Source organism: Pistacia vera, unplaced genomic scaffold (assembly GCF_008641045.1).
Source record: "Pistacia vera cultivar Batoury unplaced genomic scaffold, PisVer_v2 Contig14, whole genome shotgun sequence".
Classification (NCBI taxonomy): domain Eukaryota; kingdom Viridiplantae; phylum Streptophyta; class Magnoliopsida; order Sapindales; family Anacardiaceae; genus Pistacia; species Pistacia vera.
Window position 1 is genome coordinate 519,652 of NW_022195466.1, and position 20,615 is coordinate 540,266.

General features: G+C 38.7%; 2 non-coding genes across 2 annotated transcripts; both read left to right on the forward strand.

The window, feature by feature from the left end:
• The first annotated feature begins 5,498 nt into the window (after positions 1-5,498).
• Positions 5,499-5,605, forward strand: LOC116123065. The gene has a single exon (XR_004126990.1). It is a non-coding gene; the product is annotated as a small nucleolar RNA R71 (small nucleolar RNA).
• Positions 5,606-15,613: 10,008 nt separating this feature from the next.
• Positions 15,614-15,720, forward strand: LOC116123064. Its single transcript, XR_004126989.1, has one exon. It is a non-coding gene; the product is annotated as a small nucleolar RNA R71 (small nucleolar RNA).
• The last annotated feature ends 4,895 nt before the right edge of the window (positions 15,721-20,615 follow it).

Consider the following 20,615-nt stretch of genomic DNA (forward strand, 5'->3'; position numbering starts at 1 on the left):
CCTAGATTGCAAGATCCCCAAATTTTGAGAACCAAGGGTTTCCAAAAATTTTCTTCAATTTTTCGCACAAATCCTTGTTAAAATAAATTGTTTTGGTGCTTGGGAGGGTTAAGGAGTGAGGAAGAGTGATGGAAATTCACTAGAAAATCTCTTGATTGAAGGTGGAAAAGTTTTGCTCTCAAATGTGTTTTGAAGTTTTTATGAAAATGAAGAGTCGCGAGTGACTATTTATAAAAAGCAGTTTTCGCCGCGGCGAAGTTCTTCATTCAATGAAAAATTAAACCCAGTCGATGCCGTGGCGAAGAAACATTCTTCGCCGCAGCGAAAATTTCCAGAGCCTACAGTGCTGTGGCGAAAAACGTGCTTTGTCGTGGCAAAAATCCCTTAGTCAAATTTCGATAAACCCTTTCTGCCACGGCGAAGAAAATTGTTTCGCCGCGACGAAAAATTACAAGGAACACGTAGCCTTGGTAAAAAACGAACTTCTCCATGGCAAAATCTGGGACTTTTTGAATTCTATTTTGTGCAAAATGCGTTTCACCGCAGCGAAATCTGGAAAATTTCCTTTTTTCGCCTTAGTTTGATATTTTACCTGAAACACCCAAAAATACTCGAAATCAAAATCATTCTAATTCATATAACAATAAACAAATTTAAAACAACAAACAGATGAAAACACTTGTGTTGCCTCCCAAGAAGCGCTTGTTTATAGTCAGAAGCTCGACTTTCTCAAGTCCTTATGTCGAGATGTCAAGTTGGATGGGAAATGACTTGCAACTCATCAGCCCATCAATGTATGGTTTCAATCTCTATCCATTGGCCTTAAATGCGCCCTTTTCTTCATGTGACACTTCCACCGCCCCGTATGGGTAGACTCTTGTAACTATGAATGATCTGGACCATCTGGACTTAAGTTTTCCAGGGAAGAGCCTAAGTCTAGAATTATACAATAGCACTTTCTGACCCACTTCAAAGTTCTTCTTCCTGATGTGCTTGTCATGCCACCTTTTTGTCTTTGTAAATCCGAGCATTCTCATACGCTTCGTGATGGAACTCATCGAGTTCATTCAAAGTCAGCATCCTTTCCCCCCAACAGCTCGTAAGTCCATGTTTAGCTGCTTGACTGCCCAGTATGCCTTATGCTTGAGTTCTACCGGCAAGTGACATGCCTTCCCATAGACCATTAAATGGAGACATACCAATTGGAGTCTTAAATGCAGTGCGGTAGGCCCATAATGCATCATCCAATTTTCTTGACCAATCCTTCCTAGATGCATTAACTGTCTTCTCTAAAATTCCCTTAAGTTCTCTGTTTGACATTTCACTTGCCTGCTAGTTTGTGGATGATATGGTATTGCAACTCTATGTTTCACTCTATATTTTCCCAACAGCGCATCTAATTGCCTATTGCAAAAATGCGATCCTCCATCACTGATGATTGCCGTTGGTACCCCAAATCTTGAGAAAATTTTCGTTCTCACAAAATTAACCAACACCTTGACATCATTGGATGGCAATGCAACTACTTCAACCTATTTCGATACATAATCTACCACTACAAAAATGTACATGCTCTCATAAGAATTAGGGAAAGGACCCATCAAGTTAATTCCTCACACATCGAACATCTCAACAACTAGGATATTGTTCAACGGCATCTCATCTTTCTTCAAAATGTTTCCACTCCATTGACATTGGTCACATTCCTAAACCATCCAGAAGGCATCATTGAATAGGGTTGGCCAATAAAATCCAGACTGAAGGACCTTGGTCGTTGTCCTAGTTCCTCCAAAATGACCACCCATTTCTCTCTCATGGCAATGCCATAGAATACTCTCCACCTCCTCTTCCGGTACACACCTACGTATCATCTGATCAGCACAGTGTTTGTACAGAAATGGTTCTTCCCAGAAATAATACTTCAAGTTAGAGAAAAACTTCCTCTTCTGCTGAAAGGTCATTCCATTTGAGAGCACTCTCGATGACAAGTAGTTTGCAAAATCTGCATACCACGGTGCTTCTTCCACTCTCATCAATTTCTCATCCGGGAAGGTCTCTTTGATTTGGGGTTCCTCTTCACTTCCCTGACTTGGTCGTTTAATCCTCGACAAATGATCCGCCACCACATTTGTCGACCCGTTTTTATCTCGGATTTCCAACTCAAACTCTTGTAATAGTAGGATCCATCTTATTAGTTGGGGTTTCGCTTCTTGCTTTGCTAATAGGTGCTTGAGTGCCGAATGATCTGTGTAGACTATCACCTTAGCACCTATCAAATATGAACGAAATTTGTCAAATGCAAAAACCACAGCTAACAACTCTTTTTCAGTGGTGGTGTAATTCAACTGTGCATCAGTGAGTGTCTTGTTAGCATACTGAATTACATGCAACACTTTGTTCTTTTTTTGTCCTAACACTACTCCTAGTGCAAAATCACTAGCATCACACATCAATTCAAAAGGTAGTCCCCAATCGGGAACTGCAATAATAGGTGCAGACACTAATAATTTTTTTAGAGTTTGAAAGGCATGCATGCATTCATCATCAAAATCAAAAGGAACATCTTTAATCAATAAATTGCAGAGAGGTTTAGATATTTTAGAAAAAATCCTTGATAAACCATCTGTAAAACTCCGCATTCCCCAAGAAACTCCGAACTGCCTTAACATTGGACGACGGTGGCATCTTCTCTATCACTTCTGTTTTTGCTCGATCCATTTCGATGCCATCCTTTGAAAATCTGTTATCGAGTACGATTCCTTCCTGTACCATGAAGTGGCACTTCTCCTAGTTGAGCACCAAGTTCGTCTCCTGACATCGCTACAAAACAAATGAAAGATTAGATAAGCAATTGTCAAAAGATGAACCAAAAACAAAGAAGTCATCCATGAAGACTTCTATGAACCGTTCCACCATGTCACCAAAGATAGACATCATGCATGGTTGAAATGTGGCTGGTGCATTGCATAATCCGAAAGGCATCATTCTGTACGCAAAGGTACCATAGGGACAAGTGAAAGTTGTCTTCTCTTGATCTTCAGGAGCAATGGCAATTTGATTATATCCTGAAAAACCATCTAAGAAACAGTAGTAAGCATGCCCAGCCAATCTCTCCAACATTTGATCGATGAAAGGAAGTGGAAAATGATCATTCCTTGTCGCTTCATTTAATTTTCGGTAGTCAATGCACACTCTCCAGCCCATGACTGTCCTAGTTGGTATCAATTCATTGCTCTCATTCTTTATCATTGTGATACCTCCTTTCTTCAGAACTACTTGCACCGGGCTCACCCATGGACTGTCTGAAATAGGATAAATTATGCCTGCATCTAGAAGTTTCACCACCTCCTTTCTCACCAGTTCCTTCACCGAAGGATTCAATCTCCATTGTGGTTGCACCCTAGGCTTGATATCATCTTCCATAAGTATCTTATGCATGCAAAAAGATGGAGAGACACCTCTAATATCTAAAATAATCCATCCAATTGCTGATCTATGTTCTCTTAATACCTGAATCAACCGCTCTTCTTCTAATTTACTGAACCTTGAACTGATGATTACTGGGAAAGTTTCGGATTCACCAAGATACACATATTTGAGGTGGGAAGGTAAAGGCTTCAGTTCAAGTTTCGAAGGTTCTTCATTTCTTTCATTTTCCTTCTCTTTCTCAAAATCAAATTCCTCAAATTCTAGATCTTCACTCTCAACCATCGGCTGAAGTGCTTCCAACAATCCAACACATTCATTCTTTGCCGGTTCATCTACCTCTATTGTTTTTTATTGGGCAATACATGCTTCCAGAGGTAGTTACAGATTGTTCTCTTCAATAGCCTCTGCTACTAGTTTATCCACCACGTCAACACTAAAGCACGAATCTGATTCTGATGGAAACTTCATAGCCTCAAAAACATTGATCGTTACTATTTCATCTTGAACTCTTAATAATAACTTTCCTTCTTGCACATCAATGAGAGCTCTCCCAATGGCTTGAAATGGTCTTCTCAAAATGAGAGACATTTCCTTATCCTCTTCCATGTCCAATACAACAAAATCCGCCAGAAAAATAATCTTGTCCACCTTCACTAACACATCTTCGACTATACCCCTCAGATGTTTGATGGATCTATCTGGAAGCTGCAATGACATGGTCATTGGCTTCACTTCACCAATTCCCAATCTCTTGAAAACAAAAAAAGGCATTAGATTGATGCTCGCACCTAAATCACACAAAACTCTATCAAAAGTAATGTCTCGGGGGCATCTTCTTCTGTAGAATTACGCTACACTTCTTCGTGAGCATCACTGTTTCCTCATCTTCTAACTTCCTTTGGTTTGATAAAATCTCCTTGAGAAATTTCACGTAGTTCGGCATCTGTTGCAATGCATCTACAAAAGGAATGTTGATATGCAATTTTTTAAATATTTCAATGAATTTGGAAAACTGCTTATCCTGATTCTTTTTCTTGAGTCTCTGAGGAAAAGGCACGGGAGGGGTGTGATGTGCCAACTCTAGTGGTATCTCGGGAAATGCCAATTTCTCTTTCTTTTGTCTTTGCCTCTCTTCCCGCTTTTGTTCATCTTCCCTAGAACTGGTTGGTTTCTTTTCAGCAACGATCTCTTCATCAACTTCCTCGTCAGAATCTTCCTTTTCCTTTGATGTACTTTCTTCTTTCCCTGATTGTTCCACCTCTTCCAAAACTGTCCCACTCCTCAGAGTTATTGCAGTTGCTTGCTCACGTGGGTTAGTCACTGTATTGCTTGGTAGGGAACCCTGTGGTCTCTCATTTAGCTTATCAGCCAATTGCCCCACCTGTACCTCCAAGTTTTGAATGGACGCCCCTTGATTTCTGAAATTCGTCCTCATCTCATTCATGAAACCTGTGGTCTCTTGCATAAATTTTCCGAACATATCCTCCAGTTTTGTCACTCTTTGCTCTCCTTGTTGATTGTTCACCCCTGCTTGGTTGTTTGGCATTGCTCTTTGGATTCATTGATTGTTCTGCTGATTCTGTTGATTCTGATTGCCCCAAGACAGGTTCGGATGATTCCTCCAACTAGGATTATATGTGTTGGAGTACGAATTATTTGGTTGCCTTTGATTTCCTGCCAAGTAGTTAACCTGTTTTGACAATGAAGACGCTGAAGCGAACGTGTTCCCCACTTGGCATTCACTGCTTACATGACCACCTGTACAAAATTCACAAATTAGTTGAAGAGCTTGAATAGAATTCACCTGCATACTTCCCAACTATTTCTGAAGTGCTATGAGTTGGGCTGAAATGGCAGTGTATGCATCAACTTCATGAAGACCCATAGATTTCTTCGGCTGCACCCTCTCATTAGGCCTTTGATAGTTGTTACTTGCTAAAACTTCAAGCAACTCATGAGCTTCTTCCGGTGTCATATTTTGCAATGCACCTCCCAATGCTTTATCCACCATGGTTTGCACATTAACCATCAATCCATTGTAAAATGTTTCGACTTGCATCCAAACTGGCAACCCATGGTGTGGACACTTCCTCAGCAGTTCCTTGTATCTTTCCCATGCCTCATATAATGATTCAGACTCTTCTTATGGAAAAGATGTGATATCATTTCTCAATTTTGCTGATTTTGCTGGAGGAAAGAATTTGGTCAAGAACTTTTGTGCTAATTCGTTCCATGTTGTGATCGTTCCTAATGGTAGTGCCATTAACCATCCCTTAGCCTTATCCCTCAATGAGAAAGGGAACAGTCTCAATCTAATGGCATCATCTGACACTCCATTTGACTTGAAAGTATCACAAATCTCCAAAAAATTTGCAATGTGTAGATTTGGATCTTCCTTCAAATCTCCCTTGAACTGTACCAACTACTGTATCATTTGGATTATTGCTGGCTTTATTTTGAAGTTGTTAGCTTGTACTGCTGGTCTAGTTATGCTCGACCCACTGCCATCAACTGAGGGAATTGAAAATTCCCTTAATGTTCTATTTTCTGCCATCTCAATAACTATGACCTCTGGTTCAACTGTAGCCTCTCTTTCTCTTCTTTCTCTGTTAAGTCTTCTAGTAGTTCTTTCAATCTTAGGATGAGTAGGAACCACTGGCTAATAACTTGCTCTTCGCATAAACTACACAGAAAGAGAGACAAAGTGAGATCACAAGCCAACAGAAAAGAACAACAAAAATTAAACTAACAAAAAAAGAAAAACAAAAATAAAACTCCAATCTAGCTAACACAAGAAAAACTCAATGTTAACAGAAAAATCAATCCCCGGCAACAGCGCCAAAAACTTGATGCATTGTTACTACAACATGCAAATATAGCAAGTGCACTAGTAGCACAAAGTAATAAAGTGATGAGTGAGTATCATTCCCACGAGGATTGGTTGCTAAGCACTGAATTTCGTATTAGTTTTCAAGTTGGAGAAACCAAATATTGTTTGGATTTATGGGAGAATATAAAACTAAACTGAAAGCAAAATTTACTAAGTGTAAAAACAACTAAATATGAAAGCAATATTTAACACAAGAGTAATATCAATTAAAACAAACGGTTAGGGTTTGACTTCATTCGGACGCTATGGATTAATTATGTGGATTATGCTATTGTTACACTCACATGCATGGATTGTAAACCGAATTCCCTAAGTTGTAAAACATTGTAACAACTGCTGTAAACTAGTATAATGCATGCATAATAACAATAGAAAATGGGCCCAAAACTTTTCCTTTTTATTATAAGTCATACGTCTTTTATACACAAAGAGTATCTGTTTTACAAAAATCTCTTTTAAAAGACAAAACAGGGGAAACAGTGTAGCTATTGCTCTCGCTTGCCGACGCCCCTCCGACTGCTTCACACCTAGATCCTGCATCCACAAAGGAAAATAACGGGGTGAGCACAAAATATGCCAGTAAGTAAAACCCTCTATCTGTCTGTCCCCGTATATATACTCTAATTCTTTCCTTATACTATTTCTGATTCTATTTCTGTTTCACTAACATCATGGCCTCATCTTACCGGAGTACGGCCGGATGGTTCACAAGCCCCATCTCACTCTCATGTCATCGGGTGGAATTCACAGTACCAACGTTCTTAGTGATACCGAGTGGGGATCACAAAGCACCACTCGATTCTAACTATCGGTGGAGACCACTGCACCTACCCTTTTCTCATGACTTTTGGGTAACGATCACCAAGCATTAACCTCCTATCACTGTCGGGTGATGATCACAAGGCATCAACCCCACTTCTACAAATGTCGGTGTGATCACAAAGCATCAACCTACTTATCTTACTAACCGGTGGTGTCACAAGCATCACCATCATCCTTACTTCTAATACTATCGGGTGACGTCACAAAGCATCACCCATCTCTAAGGGCTATTCGGGTGTGATCACAAAGCACTAACCGATTCCATAACTGTGGGTGAGTATCACAAAGCATCACCCATCTCTACTACTCTTCATCCCTCTATTCTAGCTTTCATTCTCTACCCTTAAAGTAGTTGATCCACCAAGTCTCTACTCATGGAGTGATTCCTACACAAAGTTTCCTACTCTTTCTTAGGTCACTTCAATGCAAATAATGCTATGATGGTTCATCTCCACTAATGCACTTATGAAATGCCAACATGCATGTTGCAAGAATTAAGGTTCCTACTCTACTCAAACCTCTATTAGGCATTTCATCAAACAACTCAAGTGCATATAAACCTCTACTATAGCAATGATTCTAAACTTTTTCTAACCATCCAAATGGGAAGAAACCCTTCACATAGCCAAAACCTGCAAATAAACATTTCCAAAAGGGATCCACATACCCCTCATCCATCTCAAACTACCTTTCCAACCCACAACTCATTTCTATATTTGAAGATGTAAACATTCACAAGGCATGGAAATCTATTCCTCCATACAGGCATATCACATGTATTCAATACATCACATCATTTCTATCAAAACCCTAATCAAGAAAATTCTTAATCTCAACTTGGGTTGGGATTTACTTACTTGTTATGGAGAACTTCACCAACCCTTCCTTTCACTTGGTTTGCTTGACTTTTTCTCTACTCTTAACCAAAAGAACAAAAACCTCAATATCAATAATACTAAAACTCACAAAGTTCACACAAAGTAGAATCCTTACCTTAGGAAGCCTTAGGTTGATTTTCTACCCCAATCACTTCAAAACCCTTAAACTCCTTGATCAAAAGAAAGAGAAATTGAGAGGAACAAGATGGAAGTTGCGTTTTTGAGAAGAAGAATGAGGGGTTTGCTAACTCTTAATTCCTTTTAATGAAATTTATACCAAAGCATTCCCATTTTGCCTTACTCTTCTTTGGGAATTCTCCATATCCTTTGATTCATTACAAACCACCCCAATATCAACATATTCTCCATGAATCCTTAAATTAACTCCCCACTTTTCTTGCTAATTAGGGTAAATGGTCAAATGCCCTTAGGAAGAAATATCTAAAACTTAACAACATTTTAATCGGCCTGGCCGCGGCGAGAAACTTCTGTCGCCGGGCAAACTGTCCGAGTTCCCCGTGGTTCAACACACCTCTTCGCCGCGCGAAGATTTTCTTCGCCCCGGCGAAGACTGAAATACTAAACTTCTTCTATTTTCAACCAATTTCAGGGCAAGTACTCAACACAACACTCCATCAAACAATAATACCAAAAGCCAACTCAAAAAAAAGAGCAAAGGAAGAAACAACAACTATGTACCTCATGTGGGGCGTTACATCATACATCATCTGGGTCTGCTCTGCCAACCAATCTTGACGTTTTTCCATCCGTTTCATCTTACCTAACATCTGCTGCATCAGCTCCTTTACTATGGTTGTGGAACTGGATGATGTGGCAGCTTTTGTGGTTCTTTGTCTTTTTGTTCCGGAGCTAGGTTCTTCTCTAGGAGTACGCCTAAGTAGCTTTCGATAGTAGGCTATGTCGAGAACTAGGGCAGGATGGATAAGTGGTTCATCATCCGTTTTGTCTACTCCTGCTCGAGTGCACAGCTCGGTGATGAGATGTGGGAAGGGGAAACTATCTCTCCTTGGTTAGGCTTCATACTGTATACTAGTCATGATAATCTTCCCCACATCCATCTTCTTTCTGGTGGCAATGGAGTAAAGCAGCAATGCCTAGTCAAAAGTTACTGAACTATAATGTGTTTCCGGCATCATCCTTGCACACACAAAGTACTACCACAACCTAGCTGTCAGTATCAGATTAGTTCCCTTGATGCTCTTCTTTCCCTTCTTCGAAACCTCCCAAGGGGTATCCGGTTTTGCTATGACCTTAAGTATCTCATCCTTTTGAAATTGTTTCTTCTTAAATTCCAGATACTCATCACGGTCAATCGAAGGCAAGTTGTAAAATTCATTTATGATCTTCGCATCTATTGGCAGCTCAATCCCCCTCACAAATACATGCCCAGGATCACACTCAGGGAGGCTGGCGTAAAACTCTTTTACTATCGGCTCTACAGCCAGATGTCCGGGTTCACTCATAAAGGCATTCCACTTTTGCCCTTGACTCTACTCTTCAGCATATATAGTGGTCAACCCCCACTCGGCGATAAACCCTTTATCCTTCCTTTTGATTGCTCCTTTATATCGTTGCCGAGCCTTGTCACTCACAAATCTATTGTCCACTTTCTTTCCTTTTCCTTTACCCTTGGACGGTACTTTGAGCGGCATTTTTGGTTCGATAACTCTACTGTACCCCCAAACTAAGATTCTAAATAGACAGTTCAACTCTAACTACCCTCGCTACCTACCACAATCAATCCTACAAAAACACCAAAATTTCAAAAAATTGCACCTAGACCCCCAAAATCACTCTTCTTCCAAACTCAACAAAACACTCCAAAATTAAAAACCCAAACTCCTTAACACCACACAAATCAAGATCCACACTTCTTTACTCCAAATCAAAGCACAAACTTCACAAAAATTCCACAACTCAACTCATCCAAACAATAATTCAAACTTAAAGCACAACAATCAAAATTTAGCAATTTAGATGTTGGAGAAATTGAAATCTTACCCTTCTCATGCTGAAAGCACCACCAATTTCACTAATTATGGCCTAGATTGCAAGATCCCCAAATTTTGAAAACCAAGGGTTTCCAAAAATTTTCTTCAATTTTTTGCACAAATCCTTATTGAAATGAGTTGTTTTGGTGTTTGGGAGGGTTAAGGAGTTAGGAAGAGTGATGGAAATTCACTAGAAAAGCTCTGGATTGAAGGTGGAAAAGTTTTGCTCTTGAATGTGTTTTGAAGTTTTCGCAAAAATAAAGAGTCGCGAGTGACTATTTATAAAAAGCAGTTTTCGCCGCGGCGAAGTTCTTCATTCAATGAAAAATTAAACCCAGTCGATGTTGCGGTGAAGAAACATTCTTTGCCGCGATGAAAAACGTGCTTTGTCATGGCGAAAATCCCTTAGTCAAATTTCGATAATCCTTTTCTGCCACGGCGAAGAAAATTGTTTTGCTGCGACGAAAAATTACAGGGACCACGTAGCCTTGGCAAAAAACGAACTTTGTCGCTGCGAAATCTGGGACTTTTTGAATTCCATTTTGTGCAAAATGAGTTTCGCCACGGCGAAGAAAATACTTCTCCGTGGCGAAATCTGGAAAATTTCCTTTTTTCGCCTTGATTTGATATTTCACCTGAAAAACCCAAAAACACTCGAAATCAAAATCATTCTAATTCCTATAACTACTAAACAAATTTAAAATAATAAACAAATAAAAACACTTGTGTTGCCTCCCAAGAAGCGCTTGTTTATAGTCAGAAGCTCGACTTTCTCAAGTCCTTATGTCGAGATGTCAAGTTGGATGGGAAATGATTTGCAACTCATCACCCCATCAATGTTGGCTTCAATCTCTATCCATTGACCTTAAATGTGCCCTTTTCTTCATGTGACACTTCCACCACCCCGTATGGGTAGACTCTTGTAACTATGAATGATCCGGACCATCTAGACTTAAGTTTTCCAAGGAAGAGCCTAAGTCTAGAATTATACAATAGCATTTTCTGACCCACTTCAAAGTTCTTCTTCTTGATATGCTTGTCATGCCACCTTTTTGTCTTTTCTTTATAAATCCGAGCATTCTCATACACTTCGTAACGGAACTCATCGAGTTCATTCAAAGTCAGCATCCTTTCCCCCCCAGTAGCTCGTAAGTCCATGTTTAGCTGCTTGACTGCCCAGTATGCCTTATGCTTGAGTTCTACCGGTAAGTGACATGCCTTCCCATAGACCATCCTAAATGGAGACATACCAATTGGAGTCTTAAATGCAGTGCGGTAGGCCCATAATGCATCATCCAATTTTCTTGACCAATCATTCTTAGATGCATTAACTGTCTTCTCTAAAATTCCCTTAAGTTCTCTGTTTGACAGTTCCACTTGCCCGCTAGTCTGTGGATGATATGGTGTTGCAACTCTATGTTTCACTCTATATTTTCCCAACAGCGCATCTAATTGCCTATTGCAAAAATGCGACCCTCCATCACTGATGATTGCCCGTGGTACCCCAAATCTTGAGAAAATTTTCTTTCTCACAAAATTAACCACCACCTTGGCATCATTGGATGGCAATGCAACTGCTTCAACCTATTTCGATACATAATCCACTGCTACAAAAATGTACATGTTCTCATAAGAATTAGAGAAAGGACCCATGAAGTTAATTCCTTACACATCGAACATCTCAACAACTAGGATATTGTTCAATGGCATCTTATCTTTCTTCAAAATGTTTCCACTCCATTGACATTGGTCACATTCCTAAACCATCCAGAAGGCATCCTTGAATAGGGTTGGCCAATAAAATCCAGACTGAAGGACCTTGGTCGCTGTCCTATCCTCCAAAATGACCACCCATTTCTTTCTCATGGCAATGCCGTAAAATACTCTCCATCTCCTCTTCCGGTACACACCTACGTATCATCTGATCAGCAAAGTGGTTGTATAGAAATGGTTCTTCCCAGAAATAATACTTCAAGTTAGAGAAAAACTTCCTCTTCTACTGAAAGGTCATTCCATTTGGGAGCACTCTCGATGACCAGTAGTTTGCAAAATCTGCATACCACGATGCTTCTTCCACTCTCATCAATTTCTCATTCGGGAAGGTCTCTTTAATTTGGGGTTCCTCTTCACTTCCCTGACTTGGTCATTCAATCCTCGACAAATGATCCGCCACCATATTTTTTGACCCGTTTTTATCTCGGATTTCCAACTCAAACTCTTGTAATAGTAGGATCTATCTTATTAGTCGAGGTTTCGCTTCTTGCTTTGCCAATAGGTGCTTGAGTGCCGAATGATCCATGTAGACTATCACTTTAGTACCTAGCAAATATGATCGAAATTTGTCAAATGCAAAAACCACGGCTAACAACTCTTTTTCAGTGGTGGTATAATTCAACTGTGCATCAGTGAGTGTCTTGCTAGCATACTGAATTACATGTAACACTTTGTTCTTTTTTTGTCATAACACTACTCCTAGTGCAAAATCACTAGCATCACACATCAATTCAAACAGTAATCCCCAATCGGGAACTATAGTAATATGTGCAGACACTAATAATTTTTTTAGAGTTTGAAAGGCATGCATGCATTCATCATCAAAATCAAAAGGAACATCTTTAATCAATAAATTGCGCAGGGGTTTAGAGATTTTAGAAAAATCCTTGATAAACCGTCTGTAAAACCCCGCATGCCCCAAGAAACTCCGAACTGCCTTAACATTGGATGGTGGTGGCATCTTCTTTATCACTTCTGTTTTTGCTTGATCTACTTCGATGCCATCCTTTAAAATTCTGTTATCGAGTACGATTCCTTCCTGTACCATGAAGTGGCACTTCTCCTAGTTGAGCACCAAGTTCGTCTCCTGACATCGCTGTAAAACAAATGAAAGATTAGATAAGCAATTGTCAAAAGATGAACCAAAAACAAAGAAGTCATCCATGAAGATTTCTATGAACCGTTCCACCATGTCACCAAAGACAGACATCATGTATCACTGAAATGTGGCTGGTGCATTGCATAATCCGAAAAGTATCATTTTGTACGCAAAGGTACCATAGGGACAAGTGAAAGTTGTCTTCTCTTGAGCTTCAGGAGCAATGGCAATTTGATTATATCCTGAAAAACCATCCAAGAAATAGTAGTAAACATGCCCAGCCAATCTTTCCAACATTTGATCGATGAAAGGAAGTGGAAAATGATCATTCCTTGTCGCTTCATTTAATTTCCATTAGTCAATGCACACTTTCTTGCCCATGACCGTCCTAGTTGGTATCAATTCGTTGCTCTCATTCTTTATCATTGTGATACCTCCTTTCTTCGGAACTACTTGCACCGGGCTCACCCATGGACTATCTGAAATAGGATAAATTATGCCCGTATCTAGAAGTTTCACCACCTCCTTTCTCACCACTTCCTTCATCGAAGGATTCAATTTCCGTTGTGGTTGCACCCTAGGCTTGATATCATCTTCCATAAGTATCTTATGCATGCAAAAAGATGGAAAGACACCTCTAATATCCGAAATAGTACATCCAATTACTGATCTATGTTCTCTTAATACTCGAATCAACCGCTCTTCTTCTAATTTACTCAACCTTGAACTGATTATTACTGGGAGAGTTTCAGATTCACCAAGATACACATATTTGAGGTGGGAAGGTAAAGGCTTCAGTTCAAGTTTCGATGGTTCTTCATTTTTTTCATTTTCCTTCTCTTTCTCAAAATCAAATTCCTCAAATTCTAGATCTTCGCTCTTAACCATCGGCTGAAATGCTTCCAACAATCCAGCACATTCATTCTTTGTTGGTTCATCTACCTCTATTGTTTTTTATTGGGCAATACACGCTTCTAGAGGTAGTTACAGAGTGTTCTCTTCAATAGCCTCTGCTACTAGTTTATCCACCACGTCAACACAAAAACACGAATTCGATTCTGATGGAAACTTCATAGCCTCAAAAACATTGATCGTTAATGTTTCATCTCGAACTCTTAATAATAACTTTCCTTCTTGCACATCAATGAGAGCTCTCCCAGTGGCCAGAAATGGTCTTCCCAAAATGAGAGACATTTCCTTATCCTCTTCCATGTCCAATACAACAAAATCCGCCAGAAAAATAATCTTGTCCACCTTCACTAACACATCTTCGACTATACCCCTCGGATGTTTGATGGATCTATCTGCAAGCTGCAATGACATGGTCGTCGGCTTCACTTCACCAATTCCCAATCTCCTGAAAACAGAAAAAGGCATTAGATTGATGCTCGCACCTAAATCACACAAAACTCTATCAAAAGTAATTTCTCTTATAATACAAGGAATAGTAAAACTCCCTAGATCTTTGAGTTTTGGGGGTAGCTTCTTCTGTAGAATTACGCTACACTCCTTCGTGAGCATCACTGTTTCCTCATCTTCTAACTTCCTTTTGTTTGATAAAATCTCCTTGAGAAATTTCACGTAGCTCGACATCTGTTGCAATGCATCTGCAAAAGGAATGTTAATATGCAGTTTTTTAAATATTTCAATGAATTTGGAAAATTGCTTATCCTGATTCTTTTTCTTAAGTCTCTGAGGAAAAGGCACGGGAGGGGTGTGATGTGCCAACTCTGGTGGTATATTGGGAAATGCCAATTTCTGTTTCTTTTGTCTTTGCCTCTCTTCTCGCTTTTGTTCATCTTCCCTAAAATTGGTTGGTTTCTTTTCAGCAACGATCTCTTCATCAACTTCCTCATCAGAATCTTCCTTTTCCTTTGATGTACTTTCTTCTTTCCCTGATTGTTCCTCCTCTTCCAAAACTATCCCACTCCTCAGAGTTATTGCATTTGCTTGCTCATGTGGGTTAGTCACTGTGTTGCTTGGTAGGGAACCCTGTGGTCTCTCATTTAGCTTATCAGCCAATTGCCCCACCTGTACCTCCAAGTTCCAAATGGATGCCCCTTGATTTCTGAAATTCATCCTCATCTCATTCATGAAACCTATGGTCTCTTGCATAAATTTTCCAAACATATCCTCCACTTTTGTCACTCTTTGCTCTCCTTGTTGATTGTTCACCCCTACTTGGTTGTTTGGCATTGCTATTTGGTTCCATTGATTGTTCTGCTGATTCTGATTGCCCCAAGATAGGTTTGGATGATTCCTCCAACTAGGATTATATGTGTTGGAGTACGGATTATTCGGTTGCCTTTGATTTCCTGTCAAGTAGTTAACCTGTTTTGACGATGAAGACGCTGAAGCAAACGTGTTCCCCACTTGGCATTCACTGCTCACATGACCACCTGCACAAAATTCACAAATTAGTTGAAGAGCTTGAATAGAATTCACCTGCATACTTCCCAACTATTTCTGAAGTGCTATGAGTTGGGCTGAAATGGCAGTGTATGCATCAACTTCATGAAGACCCATAGATTTCTTCGGCTGCACCCTTTCATTAGGCCTTTGATAGTTGTTACTTGCTAAAACTTCAAGCAACTTATGAGCTTCTTCCGGTGTCATATTTTGCAATGCACCTCCCAATGCTGCATCCACCATGGTTTGCACATTAACCATCAATCCATTATAAAATGTTTGGACTTGCATCCAAACTAGCAACCCATGGTGTGGACACTTCCTCAGCAGTTCCTTGTATCTTTCCCATGCCTCATATAATGATTCAGACTCTTCTTGTAGAAAAGATGTGATATCATTTCTCAATTTTGCTGATTTTGCTGTAGGAAAGAATTTGGTTAGGAACTTCTGTGCTAATTTGTTCCATGTTGTGATTGTTCCTGATGGTAGTGCCATTAACCATCCCTTAGCCTTATCCCTCAATGAGAAAGGGAACAGTCTCAATCTGATGGCGTAATCTGACACTCTGTTTGACTTGAAAGTATCACAAATCTCCAAAAAATTTGCAATGTGCAGATTTGGATCTTCCTTCAAATCTCCCTTGAACTGTACCGACTACTATATCATTTGGATGATTGCTAGCTTTATTTCAAAGTTGTTAGCTTGTACTGCTGGTCTAGTTATGCTTGGCCCACTGCCATCAACTGAGGGAATTGAAAATTCCCTTAATGTTCTATTTTCTGCCATCTCAATAACTATGACCTCTGGTTCAACTGTAGCCTCTCTTTCTCTTCTTTCTTTGTTAAGTCTTCTAGTGGTTCTTTCAATCTTAGGATGAACAGGAACCATTGGCTAATGTCTTGCTCTTCGCATAAACTACACAGAAAGAGTGAGATCAGAAGCAACCATAAAAGAACAACAAAAATTAAACTAACAAACAAAGAAAAACAAAAAAAAAAATAAAATAAAACTCCAATCTAGCTAACACAAGAAAAACTCAATGTTAACACAAAAATCAATCCCCGGCAACAGCGCCAAAAACTTGATGTGTTGTTACTATAACATGCAAATATAGCAAGTGCACTAGTTGCACAAAGTAATAAAGTGATGAGTGAGTATCATTCCCACGAGGATTGGTTCCTAAGCACTGAACTTCCTATTAGTTTTCAAGTTGGAGAAACCGAATATTGTTTGGATTTATGGGAGAATATAAAACTAAACTGAAAGCAAAATTTACTAAGTGTAAAAACAACTAAATTATGAAAGCAATATTTAACACAAGAGTAATATCAATTAAAACAAACGGTTAGGGTTTGACTTCATTTGGACTCTATGGATTAATTCTGTGGATTATGCTACTATTACACTCACATGCATGGATTGTAAACTGAATTCCCTAAGTTGTAAAACATACTTTCTCAGGCTATGAATTCCTACTTTTCTCTATTAATCTTCCGCACCCAACAAATTGAAGATTAACAAATCCAAGTTCATTAAGCTAATGGAATCCTAGATTGATTTCATTGTTTCTCAAATCTATCTCTATCATTCAAAATAACAATGGTGATTATCCAAGAAGCTCAACATGACTCATTTCTCAATCTCATCATGTTCAACAAGTAAAATCAATAAAATTCGGAATAATCACACAATCTATGCAATAGAATATTAAAGCAACAATAATCAATTGATTAATCCATAGAAATCTGAATTACATCAAAACCCTAACCCAAAATGGGTTAGTTCATAACTAAATTAACACAAATAGCAAGAAAAACAATAAACCCAGAAATAAACATATTAAAATACAGAGAAAATAGTAGAAATCTCCCCTAGTTGAAGAATCCACAAGATTAAAGCTCAAATCTTCTCCCAAATGTAAAAGCTATTCTAACCCAAACGAAAACCAGACGAACCCCGACCAAAATGGCAAGGTTTTCCTTATATAGTTCCCCTAAAAACCTAAAACCTTTCCTAAAATAAAACTGTGCGTTTTGGAGAAAACAAAATTTCGCAGACTTCGCCACGGGAAAGAAAGAATTTCACCGCAGCGACGAACTAAACTAGAATCTTGTGCTTAGCTTCTTTCGCCGCAACGAACCTTCCTAGAAAATTTTGAATTTACATAATTGCCCTCCGCTTGCTTCCTAGCTTGAATCTTCAATCTTCGATGCTTTCTCATGGGAACAAACTTCATAGTGCTTCAACTCTGCTTCAGAACTTTCCCGAATTATGAGATTCACTTGCTTCTGGGTCCAGAAACTCTAATTCACTCATTATTTGCTAAAAATGTACATTTCGGCCTGAAACATAAAATATATAGAATTAAGTAGCAATTCAGGCATAAACAAACAAAGAAGTATCTAAAATCCGGCCAAAAAGCCTAAATAAAATAGTATAATCCTCGGATTATCAAATACCCCCAAACTAAAGACGTCCTCGTCCCCGAGCATCAGGTACAAAACATAAAGAAAAAAAAGCAACAAACAACCAAAAACATAAAACAACAAAACTGAAAATCATAAGACAAAAATTAGACTCAAACTCAACATAAGAATTAACTAGAATTTAAACAAATCTCAATAATTGTTGAAAAATTATTACTAATAAATGATCAACACTCTAAGAAGTTATAAGTTGCATCGACTATCTTTCTCTATTGGTCCCCCGAGTAGGTGATCCCAATTTCAGTCCACACTCTGACTTCCCGGATTATTTTATACAGAAATGCAAAGTTTATCAAATGGCGGCAGACTCTATAAGCCTAAGTATCGAACTACTCTCCACTAATGAGGACTAGACATCACTAAAGATCAAAAGGTCTTTACAGGCTTGTAANAATTCGGAATAATCACACAATCTATGCAATAGAATATAAAAGCAACGATAATCAATTGATTAATCCATAGAAATCTGAATTACATCAAAACCCTAACCCAAAATGGGTTAGTTCATAACTAAATTAACACAAACAGCAAGAAAAACAATAAACCCAGAAATAAACATATTGAAATACAAAGAAAATAGTAGAGATCTCCCCTAGTTGAAGAATCCACAAGATTAAAGCTCAAATCTTCTCCCAAATGTAAAAGCTATTCTAGCCCAAACGAAAACTAGACGAACCCCAACCAAAATGGCAAGGTTTTCCTTATATAGTTCCCCTAAAAACCTAAAACCTTTCCTAAAATAAAACTGTGTGTTTTGGAGAAAACAAAATTTTCTTTCTTCCCCGCGACAACGAACTAAACTGGAATATCATGCTTAGCTTCTTTCGTCGCGACGAATCTTCCTGGAAAATTTTGAATTTACATAATTGCCCTCCGCTTGCTTCCTAGCTTGAATCTTCGATCTTCGTTGCTTTCTCATGGGAAAAAACTTCATAGTGCTTCTACTCTACTTCAGAATTTTCCGAAATTCTGAGATTCGCTTGCTTCCGGGTTCAGAAACTCCAATTCACTCATTATTTGCTAAAAATGCATGTTTTGGCCTGAAACATAAAATATATAAATTAAGTAGCAATTCAGGTGTAAACAAACAAAGAAGTATCTAAAATTCGGCCAAAAAGCCTAAATAAAATAGTATAATCCTCGGATTATCATTATACATCATTGAGCAGGCTTTGTCACCAGAGCCTACTGATAGTTCTATCCATGAGATTGGGTATGTATATGTGAAGCATACACATGATACGAAAGTAGAAATGGCTAGATTCATTGTACTTGCATCAATGACACCATTACTACGACAGCAGTGCCAAAATATGGACTTGGCTTGTATTCTTCATTTTCTTCAAAGAAATGAGAAGCATATGATGTCTTAGTCATTATTCAGATGTAGGATGGAAGAGGGTACCAAAATTGGCGATCATATACTCAAGTTGACCGAGTATTTGAACAAGCTTGAGAGTTTAGGATGTAGACTTAATTAAGGTTTAGCAATAGACCTAATATTACAGTCTTTGCTAGATTCTTACTCTCAATTTGTCTATGACTTTATTGAGGATGATAAGAAGAATACCCTTTCTGAGCTTCTGGATATGTTGAATGCTATTGAGTCAGGCATGAGAATGTTAGAAACATTGACGTTGGTTGAAGCCAACTCAAGTGAGAAAGTAAGGACTTAGGAGTCATTAGAAGGAATTGTTATAGATAGAAAGGGTGTTTGTCCTCACTGTGGGAATCCCAGCCACTAGAGGAAACACTACAAGGCCTTTCTAGAAAAAAGGAAGAAGAATATTACTTCTTCATCAGGCATGTTCTTGGTTAAGATTAACTTCTCCCGTCAACATCTTGGGTCATTGAAACAGGATGTGGTACTCACATTTGTTCTAATGTTCAGGGACTACGGTAGAGTAGATTGCTCGCTGAGGGTAGGTGGACCTACCAGTTAGAGATGGAGCACATGATGTTGCATTAACTATAGGATCTTATTGTCTGATTTTGCCTACGGGCTTGTTACTTGGAACTTGTGGATTATTATGATATTCGTTCAGTTTCTAGAAATAATTTTTCTGTGTCCACTTTGGACAAGTAAGAATATTGCTTTACTAATGGATTGTTGTCTTTTAGTATAAATAATATTCTATGGAATTGTTTCATAATAATATGTTTTAAAAAATAGACAATAAGAATATTCTCAAAGTCACAACTGCGCCGAATGTGACAAGACAAGTTGAGTTAAACATACCTGAAGGTATGTGGGAGTTAGGTCCATAATGAGTTTTTGTGATCTACCCACGTAATTCTGGGGTTATGCCCTAGAGACTACGACTCACACACTAGACCGTGTACCACCACGATTTGTAGATAAGACTCCGTATGAACAATAGAGTGGGCGAAAGCCCAACTTGTCGTATCTAAGGATTTGGGGTTGTGAAGCTTATGTCATGAAATTGACTTCGAACAAGCTGGGCTTGAAATCCTGCAAAATTATATTTGTGGGGTATCCTGAGGAGACCAAAGGATACTATTTCTACCATCCAGAAGAGCACAAAACTTTTTGTTGCTCGTACTGGTGTCTTCCTAAAAAAGGAATTTTTTCTAAGAAGTACTGGTGGAGAAAAAATAGAACTCAATGAAGTTACAGTACCATAAAATACATTAGACGAAGGACGGGATGATGTGCCACAGGAAGTGGTTGAACTTCAGGAGNCCTTTATAAAATAAGATTTTATTGGGCTTGGAAGTGAAAAATAAATAATTGCAATATTGCCCAAGTATATATAAGTGCAAAAGGTTGCATTTTTGTTCATTCTTGACTAGTTC